The sequence below is a fragment of the Danio aesculapii genome, chromosome 12, assembly GCF_903798145.1.
Source record: "Danio aesculapii chromosome 12, fDanAes4.1, whole genome shotgun sequence".
Taxonomy (NCBI): Eukaryota; Metazoa; Chordata; class Actinopteri; order Cypriniformes; family Danionidae; genus Danio; species Danio aesculapii.
This window is the reverse complement of record NC_079446.1, coordinates 15309746-15318323: the sequence shown is the minus strand read 5'-3', so window position 1 is coordinate 15318323 and position 8578 is coordinate 15309746. Positions and strand designations below refer to the sequence as shown.

The following is an 8578-nucleotide window of genomic DNA, read 5'->3' as shown; positions in this document are numbered from 1 at the left end:
TTTGTGCACACAGACACACACACATAACGCGCACAGGACATCCAACCCAGTCTCACGGCAGTTCGTGAAATAGTCACGAAATTTAATCTATTGATTCGTGTTCATGGGCACGAATTTCCCTCTTTTTTCGTGTCACCTTGCACGAATTTCCATCCAATGTATTTCAATAGGAAATCATTTTCGTGTCTCTAGCACGACTTATTTTGCCATAGGGTACCTGATGCTGCGCTTTTTAAAAAATATTTTTATTAAATATTATTATAACCACAGGGTATCAGACGCAGTATTACGATTATTATTATAGCCACAGGGTACCAGACGCAGTATTTTGATTATTATTACAGCCACAGGGTACCAGACGCAGTATTTTAATTATTATTGTTGACACAGGGTACCAGACGCAGTATTTTAATTATTATTGTTGACACAGGGTACCAGACGCAGTTTTTTTATTATTATTATTATTGACATAGTGTACTAGTTTTTCTAAACCGACGCAGAAGGAATTCCATTGCTTTCAATGGGTTGCCTCAGGCGTCATACGGAGACGTTCAAAGCCATCAAAAGATGTCAACGCAATATTTTAAACCTGGTTAACGTCTATTATAACAGTTTTTTTTTTTAATATGTGATTTTTGTTTTGTTCATGAAAAGCGTCTGTAAAGAGGGTCGGGACAACTGTAAATGAGAATATACATCGGTCAACGTGACTTCTATTCAACAGTGAGTTTAACATCGCTCAGGTATTGGTCAAAATGCATCACCGGTGAGTTCACCGATGAGTTAAACTGCAGCAATATGTGGTAGGTTAATGCTACATAATGTATTTTTTATTTTCTATTGGAGATTAGTTGGTATTTATAAATATGTTATCATTTACTTTATATTTAATGAGTGAAATTATATTCAATTGCCCAGTTTAGGGTAATTATGCCTAATAAAACTGATTAATGTGTTTGTTTTTTTTAACTTAAAAAATATTACATTTAAAGTACTAAGTTTTAAAAATATTTTTAGCTGATCTTTGTATTATTAAATTATTCATTGAAGTTGGGGTCATAGTACGTCGAGATCTATTTTATTTTATTTTTTCAGTCTATGGTCGCAATCCCAAGGTTCATTGCGATCCCAAGGTCCACTGCGGTTTTCCACGCGGTAAGTAAAAAGTAAACAAATAAAGACGATTTGTTGATTTAGATAAGGGGTTTGTTTAGAACTTTTATAAAAGCAGGGAAGTTATCTCCTGATGCATTAAATGACTGCAGACTTGATATAAATAAAGCATGTACTGCAAACTAGCGATGTTATCTAATTACATCTAAGTTCATTTATTAAAAAATATATTTTCCCCACATATAGTCGTGCATAGCTCAGAACAATATAGTTATACATTTGAAGATGAGGAGCAGTGTTACCAGATTGTTGTTTTCCACAATAGTAATCGTCCAAAATCTAAATAAATTATGCAATATGCAATAAATATTACCTCTAATAATACAATTGTATTCATAACTACATCAATATTAAAGCAAATCAAGTGTTTCTCTTAAGTTTAAAGGCTACATTGTAACTGCAATTATTTTTCATGCCTTAAAACAGACACACACACAAACACATTATATATAATGCCCCCCTTTGATTCTTTTTTCTTTTATGAATATTTCCCAAATTATGTTTAACAGAGCAAGGAAATTTTCACAGTATGTCTGATAATATTTTTTCTTCTGGAGAAAGTCTTATTTGTTTTATTTCGGCTAGAATAAAAGAAATTTAAATTTTTTTAAAAACCATTTTCACCTCTTAGGGCTTAGTGGCCACATACATGGACAGCACATTTTAGCTGTTATGTCTTATGTTATATATTTTGTTACAGACATACAGTGTCATACTGCAACTGTTTTGCAGCATATGAAATGTCCCAAACACTATTTTAACTGTCCAAAAAGGGCAAAAAAATGTTTTTACTGATAGTCAAAGCATGTTCAAAAATATGTGTGTATGTGTTATTAATGCATTAAAAAGGCAAGAAAAAAACTGCTGTGTTCAAGGCAGAAATAAAGAGTTTTTCATTCTATTACACAAAGGTGACTTTATTGTGTTTTATATAAATTCGGACATATTCCACATATATGGACATACTTTTCTCTAAAAGTACATCATTTCAAAAGTTGGTACTTAGGTTTTATTCTAATCAGGTTCCAATAAGCCAAAATAAAAAAATAAAATAAAGAGAAATAAAAAATGCATGTAAAAAAAAACAGCTTGGGCCTTAAGAGGTTAAGGTCAAAATTTTTAGCCCCTTTAAGCTATATTTTTTCGATAGACTACAGAACAAACCATCATTATACAAAAACTTGCCTAATTACCCTAACTTGCCTAGTTAACCTAGTTAAGCCTTTAAATGTCACTTGCAGCTGTATAGAAGTGTCTTGAAGAATATCTAGTCTAATATTATTTACTGTCATTATGGCAAAGAGAAAATAAATCAGTTATTAGAGATGAATTATTAAAACTATTATGATTAGAAATGTGTTGAGAAAATCTGCTCTCCGTTAAACAGAAATTGGGGTAAAAATAATCAGGGGGGCTAATAATTCTGACTTCAACTGTATATATATATTTATATGTGTGTGTGTGTGTGTGTGTGTGTGTGTGTGTGTGTGTGTGTGTGTGTGAGTGAGTGAGTGAGTGAGTGAGTGAGTGAGTGAGTGAGTGAGTGAGTGAGTGAGTGAGTGAGTGAGTGAGTGAGTGTGTGTGTGAGTGAGTGACTGAGTGAGTGAGATAAGCCTGTTGAGAAAAGAAGGCTGGAAATTTCAGGGCATGTAATTGATTATGCCCTTATTCCAGTAGGTAAAAATGCAACTTTTCATTATTCAAAGCATAACATAAGCTCAAGTTTAACATAAACTGATGTATTTCACATAATATCATACACTATTACTAGTATAATTTGGCCTTTAACAATTTATTTAATAAAAGAAAGAATCTATCATCTCTAAATTGTGGTAAAGAGACGCAACAAGCTGTCAAATACTTCTCAAATATTATGTTAGTCATGATGTTAATGGTAAAACTCAAGGATTACCTTGCACCTTCTCAGAAATTTACCATTGATCATATGTATTACAAGAGGCAGGATTTTTTTAATGCAAGAAATGCTTTTTAAATCATAATCTTAAACAGATTAAGGCTAATTTTGGACTACACTTAAATTACATTACAATTGCTTAAAGCAGTACTGATGTATCTAGTAGTTTAGTGGGTTTAACTAATGTCACATCTGTTTTTATTCATTTCAGATGCAGAACCTTTAGACACTGGATTAATGTCCTGGATTAAGTCCAATGTATTTATTGGAAAACAGTAGATAAATCTGCAAATAAGTGGGTTGAAGACATAATTATTCATCTGTCTTCCATACATGTAGCAAAAGAATGCAGAGGCCAAATGAATTCATCTTGACTAAGGGTAAGGTTTTTCAGAATTAATCATTATTTAAAATTATTGTATTTTCTTTGTTAATATGTGCAGATTTGAAAAGAATGTACTTTCTTTTAATAAAGAACTCTTCACAGCACTGCATCTGAACAGTCACAACCTCACAGAGCAGCACAACCACCCCACTCAGGATCAGTGTTATGGTGCCATTTTGAAGCTGGAACCTCATCTTGTGTACAGAAAAGGTAGAGTTGAAAATTCACTGGTTGTCTTGTATTGTGTGGTAAGTCCTAGTTTTATTATTTGTTTAATTTCATTGCAACACTAAGTAGTCCTTTCTGTGGCCAATATGATATATAGGGCATAAAATAGGACTGATTTGATCATTGTTTTGATTTCTAATTAAGTACTCAAGGGGCTACACATGTAGCTGAAGTTAGCATCATTGAGTAGGACATTTCTTTCAGTATACTCTTAAAGAGATAGTTCACCCAAAAATGAAATGAAAACTCTGTCATTAATGACTCATCCTTCACTTGTTCCAAATGTGTCTGAGTTGCTTTCTTCAGTTAAATACAAAAATATAGATTTTAAAGAAAGATGAAAATCTGTAAACATTGACTTCCATAGTATATTTTTTACTCCTATGTATGTCAATGGTTTCAGGTTTTCAGCTTTCTTCAAAAAACTTCCTTCATGTTCCACACTAAGAAACTTGGAAGTTTTATAATAAAGGTTTACAACCACTTGAGGGAGAGTAAGTAGTGAACTATTCCTTTAACCAAATCTAGTTGACTTTACTAGAAAATTGTATAGAAACTCATTGCCTTAAACCCCTTACATTATATGCAAGATAAAACTTAACAGCCCTACTTAAATTAAAATGTTACTGTAAGTCCGATAAGATTGTAAATGTTGTAAGTTAATTCAAGTATGGCTGTTTAGTTTCACCTTGTATAAAAACACAAGTGGTTTAAGGCAACAGGTTTCTATGCAGTTTTCTAATAAAGTCAATTAGGTTGGGCTAAGACTGTAATGGGTTACAGTAATAGCAGTGAATCATGCAGCTATAACATAAATGTTTAGCCATGTAAAGTAATAAACTTGTCATAATTTAGCAATATTATTAGGGTGGAGCACTGTATGCTGTTGTAGTTTTCATATAATTGATGAGTCAAAGAGTGTGTTTTAAATAGCAAGAAGTGATCAGTGCAGTCACTATCTTCATCTCTGAGTCTGTAGGACTGTCAGATCTGCTTGGGATACATGAAAACATGCTGAAAATGTTAAACTTATTCAAGCAGTTAATTCAAGAGTGCCAGATTTAATGACACTTTACAGATATAAATAAATATCACTGAACTTTCTAAATGAAACCTAACAATCATCTTGATTCTTTGTTCTTTAATGATATTGTGCACTTCTGATACTTTACAGTGGCAAAACCTGGGATAACACATGGGAGCCTTCCAGGAATTTCCGACACTTTACACCCAAGTCTCCTCATGCCAACCGGTTTGCAATATGACAGTCTAGTCACCATAAACACCTGGACTCGCCAAGCACACATTGGTTCTCAGTGTTTTGTAAAAATGTTGCTGTTCTTTAGTAAGTACTTGAATATGTTTTTGAAAAGTGTTATAGCTTTTAGGTACTTTTGCTGTTAGGTTCAGAAAGTTGTCATTATAAACATTTTTGTATTTGTCATGAACTTGACTTGCTGTTGTGAAAGTTTGTTATAATGGCATTTCCAAAGGCATCATTTGAAAAGATTTTTTGCAGTGCAGTTTTACTTGAGCTTCACATACCAGATGTATGACATGAATAAATATCACAAAATAAATAAATATAATAATAATAATACAAAATATACATTTCCTTCAATTATAATTGTTTTTAACCATTTGCATATATATGTATGTAATAAAATATTGCAATAAAAGTGTTATAAAATATATATTTTTGGTGTTTGCATGTTTGTGTGATTATTTTTTTTTTTTGTGGTATTATAAATAAATTATAAATGTTTCATTAAAAATGTATTGTCTTTATTTGCATACTCATTTACAACACTATTTTTACTATTTAATAGGCACAATATTTGTCCTTGAAGTTTGACATAGATTTATATTTAGATACCTACAGGATGCAGGTCAATTTACAGGAAATGCTGAACTATATTTGTTTTCAAACATGACATTTATTATTTTATTATTCATTTCAAATGTATGCCTATGATCTGGTTTCACTGTGATCATTTTGCACATCAGGTTACACCCACAAAGGAATCTCGCTGTAAATATACATTTGTATTTTAATAAGACATAATATTTAATATGTAATATTAATATGAATTTTAATATTTAAATCCTTAATTTATAATCTACCTTCAGCCGGATTACCAAATAGAGACAACAAGTGTGACGTAGATTGCGACGTTGTGATTGGACTAACTTTAAAGCCAAATTAAAAGATGCTTCGTGTTGCTAACTATGTTTTGCTAACTTTGCCACTTTACTAACAGTGTCCTTTATCAATGAGGTATCGCCATGTTTCAATTAGTTACCGATTAACCAAGATCGTAACCCTAAACCTAACCCTAATTACACATTTCAATGAACTACAATTTGCAGCGCCATGTTGTTCCCGTCCCATCTATAGAGTGACAAAGACTTGTGGGTAATGTAGTTTAAAATATTTTTGTAATAAAATGGAATAAATACGATCTTTAATGAACATAGGACTATCTATATAAGGTCATTGTCCATATATTTATGACATATGTGAAAGCCAGACATAAATTTGTTGTTTTACAACGATTGTTTTTTTAAACAGCTTTTATTGACTTTCAGTATATATCTGAAAACTATGTCCAATATTATTTATTGAATATAGCATAAGTAATAGTGTTGTGGTTTTTCCCTTATATATTCTAATTTGACTTCGAGTTAGAGACGTTTGAAATGTGAATACTTTTTTCTTTTTCCATGGGGCTCTACACATCCCCTGGGAGTAGAAAGGCAGTAAAACCTATGTAGATGTATCATCTTCAACATGAATAAGACATTGTTATTGTCACATGTACAGTTGTGTTAAAAAATAAGCTGTACAACATCAGTATACTCTTAAATCACTAGTCATTTGCAATAGTGATCAATATTCATCACAAATTATATGAGTAATTGGTTAATTCACTGGTGTTCTGACTGGATTAATTATGGAAAAGAAGTTTCATTAATGGTCATCATGTGGTTTAATTGTTTCTACTTTATTTGAAATATGGATAAGTTATATTAAAATATGTAAATGTTTATAAATGTAACCTTTTAAAGACTTTTTGTATTTGTTTTGAAAAAAACTCTTTATCTGAATATTTTTACTTTTTAAATCTTCAACTTGTTTGTGTAACAATATGTTTTGATGACAATGTATGAACTTATGTATTTAATCCAGGAAATAATGATTCCACATAATGTCTTTGTCCTGTATGTGTCCCTATAATAATAATCTTTAAACAGTTTTCAGTTATTACAGCATACTATACACTAAGATACTGACAAACGTGGCCTTTGTTATCTTTCTTCAGCCAAGGACTGAAGTCTAAAATAAAAATTTCCCCTTTACCATACCATATTTATTCAAATTAGTATTACACCATGCAACGTGTCTTGTGGTGAAACTCAATCTGGATAATTTTGTAGACACTGCATTTAATTATTGTTTTCATCATGGGTTAATTTGCTAATTATTTTCTTTATTAATCAAATGATTTGTAAGAATTTATGCATTGTAAAAATCATGAAAATAGTAAGAAATGAGGTTACGATGACGAAAAGATATCTTTACAAATGCTGTGAATAGTTCAAACCTCCAAATGATTATAACACATAGCCATTAACCAACAAAATAAAAATGCAAACCTTCAGATGATCTAAACTAAAAGTAAAATAATTTTGTGCTGTACTTATATATGAGTATAAGCTATTGAGATGGGTTATGTCTACCAAAAAATCATATTTTATAGATTTTCTGTTAGTTTTGAAAATGTTTTAATTGGCATCATTTGATTTTTTTTTTTTTTTTTTTTTGCATTCAATGGAACATTGTACAAATAGTTTTTTTATTTTATTATTATTATTTTAATTTTCAACAGAACAACAGTGGTACTGGTATCTTGTAACAATATGTACAGCAGTTTTTGTTGGACATTCTAACAAATGCATACAAATGCAACAAAGCAAAGACAAAAATAAAAGGAGATGAAACAAATTTAGAAAGACATATTGTCACCTTAGAGTTATAAGGTTCTATCTGACATGTTTGTCAAAATTGGGTTATTGACATATTCTTATTAAATGACAACTTATTAACTTTATGGGATGTTTTTTGTATGCTGTAAGTTGTTTAAATTTTAAGACTTTTTATTTGAACAAATGTTACACACATACTGTTTGCTATGAAATGCAAAAACTTTGAAGCTCAATATCTCAAAATCATTCAGAAAGCAGATAGAACCTTAAATTCCAAGGTGAAGAAATAGTCATGGAGTACCCTCAAGAAAAATCCAGAAGGAGGACCAAATGCGCCAGAACACATCAGATCTTTGATGTAAATCATAGGTAAATTTTTCAAGTGGTAGAAGTCTGGTTGCCTGACTCAGCCACATATTGACTGGAGGTATCTGAGCAGTTGACCATAATAATAATAATAATAATAATAATAATAATAATAATAATAATAATAATAATAATAAACATTTTTTGGCCAAGTATATGCAAAAATTCAATACACATTCTTCATCATAGAATTCATATTTTAAAAGCTCTCAATATCAGTTAATGTATTTATTTTATTTTCATATAGAATACCTCAAATCTATACATGTTGTAAGCAGTTAGGCGTTCAATAATGCTCCAAATTAACACCACTGATTGATTTAAGAGGCATGCATACATACTGTACATGTATATGTATTTGAAAAAAAAGAGACAACAATTTGGTTATAGATGATGAAATTCAGATTTTATTACATGCTTTAGATTCAGTGTTAAGGTCATCGTCTTCTTTCTTTACAGTAAAAGAAAATCTGTAGTCAATGTCATACTCATCAGTTGGAGCTTTATTTAAAAAATGTGTTCTC

General features: G+C 30.8%; 1 long non-coding RNA gene across 1 annotated transcript; it reads left to right on the top strand.

Moving 5' to 3' along the window:
• The first annotated feature begins 639 nt into the window (after positions 1-639).
• On the top strand, positions 640-5078 carry LOC130238792 (uncharacterized). The gene is made up of 5 exons (XR_008838653.1): positions 640-723; positions 1096-1155; positions 3300-3468; positions 3564-3721; positions 4876-5078. It is a non-coding gene; the product is annotated as an uncharacterized LOC130238792 (long non-coding RNA).
• Positions 5079-8578: the final 3500 nt, after the last annotated feature.